We start from the raw sequence: 15,830 nt of genomic DNA, 5'->3' as shown, positions 1-15,830 counted from the left end.
AATGATTATTCGGGGGTTATCGATAGTCAATGTTTAAAATATTTGGCTAGAGGTTAAATCATAAAAAAAAAATTGAAGGAGGGTGTTGGCGCCCGCAGGCAAATGCATTTTAGAAAACAAAAAAAAAAATTTGGAAAATTTTTTTAGAAGAAAAATACATTTCAAAGTTCAAACTAAAATGGCTAGAATCTTAAACAGAAAAAACTATTTAAAATATTTAGTTCATTTAAGATAAGGATTATTCAAGGGTACTCGATAGTCAATGTTTAAAATATTTGGCTAGAGGTTAAATCATAAAAAAAGAATTGAAGGAGGGTGTTGGCGCCCGCAGGCAAATGCATTTTAGAAAACAAAAAAAAAATTTGGAAAAATTTTTACGGAAGAAAAAGACATTTCAACGTTCAAACTAAAATGCCCATATTCTTAAACAAAAAAAACTATTTAAAATATTTAGTTCATTTAAGATAAAGATTAAATAAGGGTACTCGATAGTCAATGTTTAAAATATTTGGCTAGAAGTTAAATCATAAAAAAAAAATTGAAGGAGGGTGTTGGCATACGCAGGCAAATGCATTTTAGAAAACAAAAAAAAAATTTTGAAAAAAATTAACTGTAGGAATACACATTACAAAGTACAAAATAAAATGCCCAGAATCTTAAACAGAAAAAACTATTCAAAATATTTAGTTCATTTAAGATAAGGATTATTCAAGGATACTCGATAGTCAATGTTTAAAAAATTTGAATAGAGTTTAAATCATAAAAAAAAATTGAGGGGAGGTGTTGGCGCCCGCAGGCAAATAGATTTGAGAAAACAAAAAAAAAATTTGGAAAAAAATTTACAGTAGAAACACACATTACGAAGTACAAACTAAAATGGCTAGAATCTTAAACAGAAAAAACTATTCAAAATATTTAGTTCATTAAAGAATGATTATTCAGGGGTTATCGATAGTCAATGTTTAAAATATTTGGCTAGAGGTTAAATCATAAAAAAAAAATTGAAGGAGGGTGTTGGCGCCCGCAGGCAAATGCATTTTAGAAAACAAAAAAAAAAATTTGGAAAAATTTTTACGGAAGAAAAAGACATTTCAACGTTCAAACTAAAATGCCCAGATTCTTAAACAAAAAAAACTATTTAAAATATTTAGTTCATTTAAGATAAAGATTAAATAAGGGTACTCGATAGTCAATGTTTAAAATATTTGGCTAGAAGTTAAATCATAAAAAAAAAATTGAAGGAGGGTGTTGGCACCCGCAGGCAAATGCATTTTAGAAAACAAAAAAAAATTTTGAAAAAAATTAACTGTAGGAATACACATTACAAAGTACAAAATAAAATGCCCAGAATCTTAAACAGAAAAAACTATTCAAAATATTTAGTTCATTTAAGATAAGGATTATTCAAGGATACTCGATAGTCAATGTTTAAAAAATTTGAATAGAGTTTAAATCATAAAAAAAAATTGAGGGGAGGTGTTGGCGCCCGCAGGCAAATGCATTTTAGAAAACAAAAAAAAAAATTTGAATACATTTAACTGTATGATTATACATTACAAAGTACAAACTAAAATGCCCAGAATCTTAAACAGAAAAACTATTCAAAATATTTAGTTCATTAAAGAATGATTATTCAGGGGTTATCGATAGTCAATGTTTAAAAAATTTGGCTAGAGTTAAATCATAAAAAAAAAATTGAAGGAGGGTGTTGGCGCCCGCAGGCAAATAGATTTAAGAAAACAAAAAAAAAATTTGGAAAAAAATTTACAGTAGAAACACACATTACGAAGTACAAACTAAAATGGCTAGAATCTTAAACAGAAAAAACTATTTAAAATATTTAGTTCATTAAAGAATGATTATTCATTGGACACCAGATTGTCAATGTTTAAAATATTTGGCTAGAGGTTAAATCATAAAAAAAAAATTGAAGGAGAGTGTTGGCGCCCGCAGGCAAATGCATTTTAGAAAACAAAAAAAAAATTTGGAAAAAATGTACAGAAGAAAAATACATTTCAAAGTTCAAACTAAAATGCCCAGATTCTTAAACAGAAAAAACTATTCAAAATATTTAGTTCATTAAAGAATGATTATTCGGGGGTTATCGATAGTCAATGTTTAAAATATTTGGCTAGAGGTTAAATCATAAAAAAAAAATTGAAGGAGGGTGTTGGCGCCCGCAGGCAAATGCATTTTAGAAAACAAAAAAAAAAATTTGGAAAATTTTTTTAGAAGAAAAATACATTTCAAAGTTCAAACTAAAATGGCTAGAATCTTAAACAGAAAAAACTATTTAAAATATTTAGTTCATTTAAGATAAGGATTATTCAAGGGTACTCGATAGTCAATGTTTAAAATATTTGGCTAGAGGTTAAATCATAAAAAAAGAATTGAAGGAGGGTGTTGGCGCCCGCAGGCAAATGCATTTTAGAAAACAAAAAAAAAATTTGGAAAAATTTTTACGGAAGAAAAAGACATTTCAACGTTCAAACTAAAATGCCCATATTCTTAAACAAAAAAAACTATTTAAAATATTTAGTTCATTTAAGATAAAGATTAAATAAGGGTACTCGATAGTCAATGTTTAAAATATTTGGCTAGAAGTTAAATCATAAAAAAAAAATTGAAGGAGGGTGTTGGCATACGCAGGCAAATGCATTTTAGAAAACAAAAAAAAAATTTTGAAAAAAATTAACTGTAGGAATACACATTACAAAGTACAAAATAAAATGCCCAGAATCTTAAACAGAAAAAACTATTCAAAATATTTAGTTCATTTAAGATAAGGATTATTCAAGGATACTCGATAGTCAATGTTTAAAAAATTTGAATAGAGTTTAAATCATAAAAAAAAATTGAGGGGAGGTGTTGGCGCCCGCAGGCAAATAGATTTGAGAAAACAAAAAAAAAATTTGGAAAAAAATTTACAGTAGAAACACACATTACGAAGTACAAACTAAAATGGCTAGAATCTTAAACAGAAAAAACTATTCAAAATATTTAGTTCATTAAAGAATGATTATTCAGGGGTTATCGATAGTCAATGTTTAAAATATTTGGCTAGAGGTTAAATCATAAAAAAAAAATTGAAGGAGGGTGTTGGCGCCCGCAGGCAAATGCATTTTAGAAAACAAAAAAAAAAATTTGGAAAAATTTTTACGGAAGAAAAAGACATTTCAACGTTCAAACTAAAATGCCCAGATTCTTAAACAAAAAAAACTATTTAAAATATTTAGTTCATTTAAGATAAAGATTAAATAAGGGTACTCGATAGTCAATGTTTAAAATATTTGGCTAGAAGTTAAATCATAAAAAAAAAATTGAAGGAGGGTGTTGGCACCCGCAGGCAAATGCATTTTAGAAAACAAAAAAAAATTTTGAAAAAAATTAACTGTAGGAATACACATTACAAAGTACAAAATAAAATGCCCAGAATCTTAAACAGAAAAAACTATTCAAAATATTTAGTTCATTTAAGATAAGGATTATTCAAGGATACTCGATAGTCAATGTTTAAAAAATTTGAATAGAGTTTAAATCATAAAAAAAAATTGAGGGGAGGTGTTGGCGCCCGCAGGCAAATGCATTTTAGAAAACAAAAAAAAAAATTTGAATACATTTAACTGTATGATTATACATTACAAAGTACAAACTAAAATGCCCAGAATCTTAAACAGAAAAACTATTCAAAATATTTAGTTCATTAAAGAATGATTATTCAGGGGTTATCGATAGTCAATGTTTAAAAAATTTGGCTAGAGTTAAATCATAAAAAAAAAATTGAAGGAGGGTGTTGGCGCCCGCAGGCAAATAGATTTAAGAAAACAAAAAAAAAATTTGGAAAAAAATTTACAGTAGAAACACACATTACGAAGTACAAACTAAAATGGCTAGAATCTTAAACAGAAAAAACTATTTAAAATATTTAGTTCATTAAAGAATGATTATTCATTGGACACCAGATTGTCAATGTTTAAAATATTTGGCTAGAGGTTAAATCATAAAAAAAAAATTGAAGGAGAGTGTTGGCGCCCGCAGGCAAATGCATTTTAGAAAACAAAAAAAAAATTTGGAAAAAATGTACAGAAGAAAAATACATTTCAAAGTTCAAACTAAAATGCCCAGATTCTTAAACAGAAAAAACTATTCAAAATATTTAGTTCATTAAAGAATGATTATTCGGGGGTTATCGATAGTCAATGTTTAAAATATTTGGCTAGAGGTTAAATCATAAAAAAAAAATTGAAGGAGGGTGTTGGCGCCCGCAGGCAAATGCATTTTAGAAAACAAAAAAAAAAATTTGGAAAATTTTTTTAGAAGAAAAATACATTTCAAAGTTCAAACTAAAATGGCTAGAATCTTAAACAGAAAAAACTATTTAAAATATTTAGTTCATTTAAGATAAGGATTATTCAAGGGTACTCGATAGTCAATGTTTAAAATATTTGGCTAGAGGTTAAATCATAAAAAAAGAATTGAAGGAGGGTGTTGGCACCCGCAGGCAAATGCATTTTAGAAAACAAAAAAAAATTTTGAAAAAAATTAACTGTAGGAATACACATTACAAAGTACAAAATAAAATGCCCAGAATCTTAAACAGAAAAAACTATTCAAAATATTTAGTTCATTTAAGATAAGGATTATTCAAGGATACTCGATAGTCAATGTTTAAAAAATTTGAATAGAGTTTAAATCATAAAAAAAAATTGAGGGGAGGTGTTGGCGCCCGCAGGCAAATGCATTTTAGAAAACAAAAAAAAAAATTTGAATACATTTAACTGTATGATTATACATTACAAAGTACAAACTAAAATGCCCAGAATCTTAAACAGAAAAACTATTCAAAATATTTAGTTCATTAAAGAATGATTATTCAGGGGTTATCGATAGTCAATGTTTAAAAAATTTGGCTAGAGTTAAATCATAAAAAAAAAATTGAAGGAGGGTGTTGGCGCCCGCAGGCAAATAGATTTAAGAAAACAAAAAAAAAATTTGGAAAAAAATTTACAGTAGAAACACACATTACGAAGTACAAACTAAAATGGCTAGAATCTTAAACAGAAAAAACTATTTAAAATATTTAGTTCATTAAAGAATGATTATTCATTGGACACCAGATTGTCAATGTTTAAAATATTTGGCTAGAGGTTAATTCATAAAAAAAAAATTGAAGGAGAGTGTTGGCGCCCGCAGGCAAATGCATTTTAGAAAACAAAAAAAAAATTTGGAAAAAATGTACAGAAGAAAAATACATTTCAAAGTTCAAACTAAAATGCCCAGATTCTTAAACAGAAAAAACTATTCAAAATATTTAGTTCATTAAAGAATGATTATTCGGGGGTTATCGATAGTCAATGTTTAAAATATTTGGCTAGAGGTTAAATCATAAAAAAAAAATTGAAGGAGGGTGTTGGCGCCCGCAGGCAAATGCATTTTAGAAAACAAAAAAAAAAATTTGGAAAATTTTTTTAGAAGAAAAATACATTTCAAAGTTCAAACTAAAATGGCTAGAATCTTAAACAGAAAAAACTATTTAAAATATTTAGTTCATTTAAGATAAGGATTATTCAAGGGTACTCGATAGTCAATGTTTAAAAAATTTGGCTAGAGGTTAAATCATAAAAAAAGAATTGAAGGAGGGTGTTGGCGCCCGCAGGCAAATGCATTTTAGAAAACAAAAAAAAAAATTTGGAAAATTTTTTTAGAAGAAAAATACATTTCAAAGTTCAAACTAAAATGCCCAGATTCTTAAACAAAAAAAACTATTTAAAATATTTAGTTCATTTAAGATAAGGATTATTCAAGGGTACTCGATAGTCAATGTTTAAAATATTTAGCTAGAGGTTAAATCATAAAAAAAAAATTGAAGGAGGGTGTTGGCATACGCAGGCAAATGCATTTTAGAAAACAAAAAAAAAATTTTGAAAAAAATTAACTGTAGGAATACACATTACAAAGTACAAAATAAAATGCCCAGAATCTTAAACAGAAAAAACTATTCAAAATATTTAGTTCATTTAAGATAAGGATTATTCAAGGATACTCGATAGTCAATGTTTAAAAAATTTGAATAGAGTTTAAATCATAAAAAAAAATTGAGGGGAGGTGTTGGCGCCCGCAGGCAAATACATTTTAGAAAACAAAAAAAAAAATTTGGAAAATTTTTTTAGAAGAAAAATACATTTCAAAGTTCAAACTAAAATGCCCAGATTCTTAAACAAAAAAAACTATTTAAAATATTTAGTTCATTTAAGATAAGGATTATTCAAGGATACTCGATAGTCAATGTTTAAAAAATTTGAATAGAGTTTAAATCATAAAAAAAAATTGAGGGGAGGTGTTGGCGCCCGCAGGCAAATAGATTTGAGAAAACAAAAAAAAAATTTGGAAAAAAATTTACAGTAGAAACACACATTACGAAGTACAAACTAAAATGGCTAGAATCTTAAACAGAAAAAACTATTCAAAATATTTAGTTCATTAAAGAATGATTATTCAGGGGTTATCGATAGTCAATGTTTAAAATATTTGGCTAGAGGTTAAATCATAAAAAAAAAATTGAAGGAGGGTGTTGGCGCCCGCAGGCAAATGCATTTTAGAAAACAAAAAAAAAAATTTGGAAAAATTTTTACGGAAGAAAAAGACATTTCAACGTTCAAACTAAAATGCCCAGATTCTTAAACAAAAAAAACTATTTAAAATATTTAGTTCATTTAAGATAAAGATTAAATAAGGGTACTCGATAGTCAATGTTTAAAATATTTGGCTAGAAGTTAAATCATAAAAAAAAAATTGAAGGAGGGTGTTGGCACCCGCAGGCAAATGCATTTTAGAAAACAAAAAAAAATTTTGAAAAAAATTAACTGTAGGAATACACATTACAAAGTACAAAATAAAATGCCCAGAATCTTAAACAGAAAAAACTATTCAAAATATTTAGTTCATTTAAGATAAGGATTATTCAAGGATACTCGATAGTCAATGTTTAAAAAATTTGAATAGAGTTTAAATCATAAAAAAAAATTGAGGGGAGGTGTTGGCGCCCGCAGGCAAATGCATTTTAGAAAACAAAAAAAAAAATTTGAATACATTTAACTGTATGATTATACATTACAAAGTACAAACTAAAATGCCCAGAATCTTAAACAGAAAAACTATTCAAAATATTTAGTTCATTAAAGAATGATTATTCAGGGGTTATCGATAGTCAATGTTTAAAAAATTTGGCTAGAGTTAAATCATAAAAAAAAAATTGAAAGAGGGTGTTGGCGCCCGCAGGCAAATAGATTTAAGAAAACAAAAAAAAAATTTGGAAAAAAATTTACAGTAGAAACACACATTACGAAGTACAAACTAAAATGGCTAGAATCTTAAACAGAAAAAACTATTTAAAATATTTAGTTCATTAAAGAATGATTATTCATTGGACACCAGATTGTCAATGTTTAAAATATTTGGCTAGAGGTTAAATCATAAAAAACAAAATGAAGGAGAGTGTTGGCGCCCGCAGGCAAATGCATTTTAGAAAACAAAAAAAAAATTTGGAAAAAATGTACAGAAGAAAAATACATTTCAAAGTTCAAACTAAAATGCCCAGATTCTTAAACAGAAAAAACTATTCAAAATATTTAGTTCATTAAAGAATGATTATTCGGGGGTTATCGATAGTCAATGTTTAAAATATTTGGCTAGAGGTTAAATCATAAAAAAAAAATTGAAGGAGGGTGTTGGCGCCCGCAGGCAAATGCATTTTAGAAAACAAAAAAAAAAATTTGGAAAATTTTTTTAGAAGAAAAATACATTTCAAAGTTCAAACTAAAATGGCTAGAATCTTAAACAGAAAAAACTATTTAAAATATTTAGTTCATTTAAGATAAGGATTATTCAAGGGTACTCGATAGTCAATGTTTAAAATATTTGGCTAGAGGTTAAATCATAAAAAAAGAATTGAAGGAGGGTGTTGGCGCCCGCAGGCAAATGCATTTTAGAAAACAAAAAAAAAAATTTGGAAAATTTTTTTAGAAGAAAAATACATTTCAAAGTTCAAACTAAAATGCCCAGATTCTTAAACAAAAAAAAACTATTTAAAATATTTAGTTCATTTAAGATAAGGATTATTCAAGGGTACTCGATAGTCAATGTTTAAAATATTTAGCTAGAGGTTAAATCATAAAAAAAAAATTGAAGGAGGGTGTTGGCGCCCGCAGGCAAATGCATTTTAGAAAACAAAAAAAAAATTTGGAAAAATTTTTACTGAAGAAAAAGACATTTCAACGTTCAAACTAAAATGCCCATATTCTTAAACAAAAAAAACTATTTAAAATATTTAGTTCATTTAAGATAAAGATTAAATAAGGGTACTCGATAGTCAATGTTTAAAATATTTGGCTAGAAGTTAAATCATAAAAAAAAAATTGAAGGAGGGTGTTGGCATACGCAGGCAAATGCATTTTAGAAAACAAAAAAAAAATTTTGAAAAAAATTAACTGTAGGAATACACATTACAAAGTACAAAATAAAATGCCCAGAATCTTAAACAGAAAAAACTATTCAAAATATTTAGTTCATTTAAGATAAGGATTATTCATGGATACTCGATAGTCAATGTTTAAAAAATTTGAATAGAGTTTAAATCATAAAAAAAAATTGAGGGGAGGTGTTGGCGCCCGCAGGCAAATAGATTTGAGAAAACAAAAAAAAAATTTGGAAAAAAATTTACAGTAGAAACACACATTACGAAGTACAAACTAAAATGGCTAGAATCTTAAACAGAAAAAACTATTTAAAATATTTAGTTCATTAAAGAATGATTATTCATTGGACACCAGATTGTCAATGTTTAAAATATTTGGCTAGAAGTTAAATCATAAAAAAAAAATTGAAGGAGGATGTTGGCACCCGCAGGCAAATGCATTTTAGAAAACAAAAAAAATATTTTGAATACATTTAACTGTATGATTATACATTACAAAGTACACATTAAAATGCCCAGAATCTTAAACAGAAAAAACTATTCAAAATATTTAGTTCATTAAAGAATGATTATTCAGGGGTTATCGATAGTCAATGTTTAAAATATTTGGCTAGAGGTTAAATCATAAAAAAAAAATTGAAGGAGGGTGTTGGCGACCGCAGGCAAATGCATTTTAGAAAACAAAAAAAAAAATTTGAATACATTTAACTGTATGATTATACATTACAAAGTACAAACTAAAATGCCCAGAATCTTAAACAGAAAAACTATTCAAAATATTTAGTTCATTAAAGAATGATTATTCAGGGGTTATCGATAGTCAATGTTTAAAAAATTTGGCTAGAGGTTAAATCATAAAAAAAAAATTGAAGGAGGGTGTTGGCGCCCGCAGGCAAATGCATTTTAGAAAACAAAAAAAAAATTTTGAAAAAAATTAACTGTAGGAATACACATTACAAAGTACAAAATGAAATGCCCAGAATCTTAAACAGAAAAAACTATTCAAAATATTTAGTTCATTAAAGAATGATTATTCGGGGGTTATCGATAGTCAATGTTTAAAATATTTGGCTAGAGGTTAAATCATAAAAAAAAAATTGAAGGAGGGTGTTGGCGCCCGCAGGCAAATGCATTTTAGAAAACAAAAAAAAAAATTTGGAAAATTTTTTTAGAAGAAAAATACATTTCAAAGTTCAAACTAAAATGGCTAGAATCTTAAACAGAAAAAACTATTTAAAATATTTAGTTCATTTAAGATAAGGATTATTCAAGGGTACTCGATAGTCAATGTTTAAAATATTTGGCTAGAGGTTAAATCATAAAAAAAAAATTGAAGGAGGGTGTTGGTGCCCGCAGGCAAATGCATTTTAGAAAACAAAAAAAAAAATTTGGAAAAAATGTACAGAAGAAAAATACATTTCAAAGTTCAAACTAAAATGCCCAGATTCTTAAACAGAAAAAACTATTCAAAATATTTAGTTCATTAAAGAATGATTATTCAGGGGTTATCGATAGTCAATGTTTAAAATATTTGGCTAGAGGTTAAATCATAAAAAAAAAATTGAAGGAGGGTGTTGGCGCCCGCAGGCAAATGCATTTTAGAAAACAAAAAAAAAAATTTGGAAAATTTTTTTAGAAGAAAAATACATTTCAAAGTTCAAACTAAAATGGCTAGAATCTTAAACAGAAAAAACTATTTAAAATATTTAGTTCATTTAAGATAAGGATTATTCAAGGGTACTCGATAGTCAATGTTTAAAATATTTGGCTAGAGGTTAAATCATAAAAAAAAAATTGAAGGACGGTGTTGGTGCCCGCAGGCAAATGCATTTTAGAAAACAAAAAAAAAAATTTGGAAAAAATGTACAGAAGAAAAATACATTTCAAAGTTCAAACTAAAATGCCCAGATTCTTAAACAGAAAAAACTATTCAAAATATTTAGTTCATTAAAGAATGATTATTCAGGGGTTATCGATAGTCAATGTTTAAAATATTTGGCTAGAGGTTAAATCATAAAAAAAAAATTGAAGGAGGGTGTTGGCGCCCGCAGGCAAATGCATTTTAGAAAACAAAAAAAAAAATTTGGAAAATTTTTTTAGAAGAAAAATACATTTCAAAGTTCAAACTAAAATGCCCAGATTCTTAAACAAAAAAAACTATTTAAAATATTTAGTTCATTTAAGATAAGGATTATTCAAGGGTACTCGATAGTCAATGTTTAAAATATTTAGCTAGAGGTTAAATCATAAAAAAAAAGTTGAAGGAGGGTGTTGGCGCCCGCAGGCAACTGCCTTTTAGAAAACAAAAAAAAAATTTGGAAAAAATGTACAGAAGAAAAATACATTTCAAAGTTCAAACTAAAATGCCCAGATTCTTAAACAGAAAAAACTATTCAAAATATTTAGTTCATTAAAGAATGATTATTCAGGGGTTATCGATAGTCAATGTTTAAAATATTAGGCTAGAGCTTAAATCATAAAAAAAAAATTGAAGGAGGGTGTTGGCGCCCGCAGGCAAATTGATTTAAGAAAACAAAAAAAAAATTTGGAAAAAAATTTACAGTAGAAACACACATTACGAAGTACAAACTAAAATGGCTAGAATCTTAAACAGAAAAAACTATTCAAAATATTTAGTTCATTAAAGAATGATTATTCAATGGACACCAGATTGTCAATGTTTAAAATATTTGGCTAGAGGTTAAATCATAAAAAAAAAATTGAAGGAGGGTGTTGGCGCCCGCAGGCAAATGCATTTTAGAAAACAAAAAAAAAATTTTGAAAAAAATTAACTGTAGGAATACACATTACAAAGTACAAAATGAAATGCCCAGAATCTTAAACAGAAAAAACTATTCAAAATATTTAGTTCATTAAAGAAGGATAATTTGTATGGCACAAGGTTATCAATGTTTAAAATATTTGGCTAGAGGTTAAATCATAAAAAAAGAATTGAAGGAGGGTGTTGGCGCCCGCAGGCAAATGCATTTTAGAAAACAAAAAAAAAATTTGGAAAATTTTTTTAGAAGAAAAATACATTTCAAAGTTCAAACTAAAATGCCCAGATTCTTAAACAAAAAAAACTATTTAAAATATTTAGTTCATTTAAGATAAGGATTATTCAAGGGTACTCGATAGTCAATGTTTAAAATATTTAGCTAGAGGTTAAATCATAAAAAAAAAGTTGAAGGAGGTTGTTGGCGTCCGCAGGCAACTGCCTTTTAGAAAACAAAAAAAAAAATTTGGAAAAAATGTACAGAAGAAAAATACATTTCAAAGTTCAAACTAAAATGCCCAGATTCTTAAACAGAAAAAACTATTCAAAATATTTAGTTAATTAAAGAATGATTATTCAGGGGTTATCGATAGTCAATGTTTAAAATATTAGGCTAGAGCTTAAATCATAAAAAAAAAATTGAAGGAGGGTGTTCGCGCCCGCAGGCAAATGCATTTTAGAAAACAAAAAAAAAAATTTGGAAAATTTTTTTAGAAGAAAAATACATTACAAAGTACACACTAAAATGCCCAGAATCTTAAACAGAAAAAACTATTCAAAATATTTAGTTCATTAAAGAATGATTATTCAGGGGTTATCGATAGTCAATGTTTAAAATATTTGGCTAGAGGTTAAATCATAAAAAAAAAATTGAAGGAGGGTGTTGGCGCCCGCAGGCAAATTGATTTAAGAAAACAAAAAAAAAATTTGGAAAAAAATTTACAGTAGAAACACACATTACGAAGTACAAACTAAAATGGCTAGAATCTTAAACAGAAAAAACTATTTAAAATATTTAGTTCATTGAAGAATGATTATTCATTGGACACCAGATTGTCAATGTTTAAAATATTTGGCTAGAGGTTAAATCATAAAAAAAAAATTGAAGGAGGGTGTTCGCGCCCGCAGGCAAATGCATTTTAGAAAACAAAAAAAAAATTTGGAAAAAATGTACAGAAGAAAAATACATTTCAAAGTTCAAACTAAAATGCCCAGATTCTTAAACAGAAAAAACTATTCAAAATATTTAGTTCATTAAAGAATGATTATTCGGGGGTTATCGATAGTCAATGTTTAAAATATTTGGCTAGAGGTTAAATCATAAAAAAAAAATTGAAGGAGGGTGTTGGCGCCCGCAGGCAAATGCATTTTAGAAAACAAAAAAAAAAATTTGGAAAATTTTTTTTGAAGAAAAATACATTTCAAAGTTCAAACTAAAATGGCTAGAATCTTAAACAGAAAAAACTATTTAAAATATTTAGTTCATTTAAGATAAGGATTATTCAAGGGTACTCGATAGTCAATGTTTAAAATATTTGGCTAGAGGTTAAATCATAAAAAAAAAATTGAAGGAGGGTGTTGGTGCCCGCAGGCAAATGCATTTTAGAAAACAAAAAAAAAAATTTGGAAAAAATGTACAGAAGAAAAATACATTTCAAAGTTCAAACTAAAATGCCCAGATTCTTAAACAGAAAAAACTATTCAAAATATTTAGTTCATTAAAGAATGATTATTCAGGGGTTATGGATAGTCAATGTTTAAAATATTTGGCTAGAGGTTAAATCATAAAAAAAGAATTGAAGGAGGGTGTTGGCGCCCGCAGGCAAATGCATTTTAGAAAACAAAAAAAAAATTTGGAAAATTTTTTTAGAAGAAAAATACATTTCAAAGTTCAAACTAAAATGCCCAGATTCTTAAACAAAAAAAACTATTTAAAATATTTAGTTCATTTAAGATAAGGATTATTCAAGGGTACTCGATAGTCAATGTTTAAAATATTTAGCTAGAGGTTAAATCATAAAAAAAAAGTTGAAGGAGGTTGTTGGCGTCCGCAGGCAACTGCCTTTTAGAAAACAAAAAAAAAAATTTGGAAAAAATGTACAGAAGAAAAATACATTTCAAAGTTCAAACTAAAATGCCCAGATTCTTAAACAGAAAAAACTATTCAAAATATTTAGTTAATTAAAGAATGATTATTCAGGGGTTATCGATAGTCAATGTTTAAAATATTAGGCTAGAGCTTAAATCATAAAAAAAAAATTGAAGGAGGGTGTTGGCGCCCGCAGGCAAATGCATTTTAGAAAACAAAAAAAAAAATTTGGAAAATTTTTTTAGAAGAAAAATACATTACAAAGTACACACTAAAATGCCCAGAATCTTAAACAGAAAAAACTATTCAAAATATTTAGTTCATTAAAGAATGATTATTCAGGGGTTATCGATAGTCAATGTTTAAAATATTTGGCTAGAGGTTAAATCATAAAAAAAAAATTGAAGGAGGGTGTTGGCGCCCGCAGGCAAATTGATTTAAGAAAACAAAAAAAAAATTTGGAAAAAAATTTACAGTAGAAACACACATTACGAAGTACAAACTAAAATGGCTAGAATCTTAAACAGAAAAAACTATTTAAAATATTTAGTTCATTGAAGAATGATTATTCATTGGACACCAGATTGTCAATGTTTAAAATATTTGGCTAGAGGTTAAATCATAAAAAAAAAATTGAAGGAGGGTGTTCGCGCCCGCAGGCAAATGCATTTTAGAAAACAAAAAAAAAATTTGGAAAAAATGTACAGAAGAAAAATACATTTCAAAGTTCAAACTAAAATGCCCAGATTCTTAAACAGAAAAAACTATTCAAAATATTTAGTTCATTAAAGAATGATTATTCGGGGGTTATCGATAGTCAATGTTTAAAATATTTGGCTAGAGGTTAAATCATAAAAAAAAAATTGAAGGAGGGTGTTGGCGCCCGCAGGCAAATGCATTTTAGAAAACAAAAAAAAAAATTTGGAAAATTTTTTTTGAAGAAAAATACATTTCAAAGTTCAAACTAAAATGGCTAGAATCTTAAACAGAAAAAACTATTTAAAATATTTAGTTCATTTAAGATAAGGATTATTCAAGGGTACTCGATAGTCAATGTTTAAAATATTTGGCTAGAGGTTAAATCATAAAAAAAAAATTGAAGGAGGGTGTTGGTGCCCGCAGGCAAATGCATTTTAGAAAACAAAAAAAAAAATTTGGAAAAAATGTACAGAAGAAAAATACATTTCAAAGTTCAAACTAAAATGCCCAGATTCTTAAACAGAAAAAACTATTCAAAATATTTAGTTCATTAAAGAATGATTATTCAGGGGTTATGGATAGTCAATGTTTAAAATATTTGGCTAGAGGTTAAATCATAAAAAAAGAATTGAAGGAGGGTGTTGGCGCCCGCAGGCAAATGCATTTTAGAAAACAAAAAAAAAATTTGGAAAATTTTTTTAGAAGAAAAATACATTTCAAAGTTCAAACTAAAATGCCCAGATTCTTAAACAAAAAAAACTATTTAAAATATTTAGTTCATTTAAGATAAGGATTATTCAAGGGTACTCGATAGTCAATGTTTAAAATATTTAGCTAGAGGTTAAATCATAAAAAAAAAGTTGAAGGAGGTTGTTGGCGTCCGCAGGCAACTGCCTTTTAGAAAACAAAAAAAAAAATTTGGAAAAAATGTACAGAAGAAAAATACATTTCAAAGTTCAAACTAAAATGCCCAGATTCTTAAACAGAAAAAACTATTCAAAATATTTAGTTAATTAAAGAATGATTATTCAGGGGTTATCGATAGTCAATGTTTAAAATATTAGGCTAGAGCTTAAATCATAAAAAAAAAATTGAAGGAGGGTGTTGGCGCCCGCAGGCAAATGCATTTTAGAAAACAAAAAAAAAAATTTGGAAAATTTTTTTAGAAGAAAAATACATTACAAAGTACACACTAAAATGCCCAGAATCTTAAACAGAAAAAACTATTCAAAATATTTAGTTCATTAAAGAATGATTATTCAGGGGTTATCGATAGTCAATGTTTAAAATATTTGGCTAGAGGTTAAATCATAAAAAAAAAATTGAAGGAGGGTGTTGGCGCCCGCAGGCAAATTGATTTAAGAAAACAAAAAAAAAATTTGGAAAAAAATTTACAGTAGAAACACACATTACGAAGTACAAACTAAAATGGCTAGAATCTTAAACAGAAAAAACTATTTAAAATATTTAGTTCATTGAAGAATGATTATTCATTGGACACCAGATTGTCAATGTTTAAAATATTTGGCTAGAGGTTAAATCATAAAAAAAAAATTGAAGGAGGGTGTTCGCGCCCGCAGGCAAATGCATTTTAGAAAACAAAAAAAAAATTTGGAAAAAATGTACAGAAGAAAAATACATTTCAAAGTTCAAACTAAAATGCCCAGATTCTTAAACAGAAAAAACTATTCAAAATATTTAGTTCATTAAAGAATGATTATTCGGGGGTTATCGATAGTCAATGTTTAAAATATTTGGCTAGAGGTTAAATCATAAAAAAAAAATTGAAGGAG

The sequence above is a fragment of the Metopolophium dirhodum genome, chromosome 2 (genome assembly GCF_019925205.1).
Source record: "Metopolophium dirhodum isolate CAU chromosome 2, ASM1992520v1, whole genome shotgun sequence".
NCBI lineage: Eukaryota > Metazoa > Arthropoda > Insecta > Hemiptera > Aphididae > Metopolophium > Metopolophium dirhodum.
The sequence above is the reverse complement of the archived record's forward strand: the minus strand, read 5'-3'. Positions refer to the sequence as shown.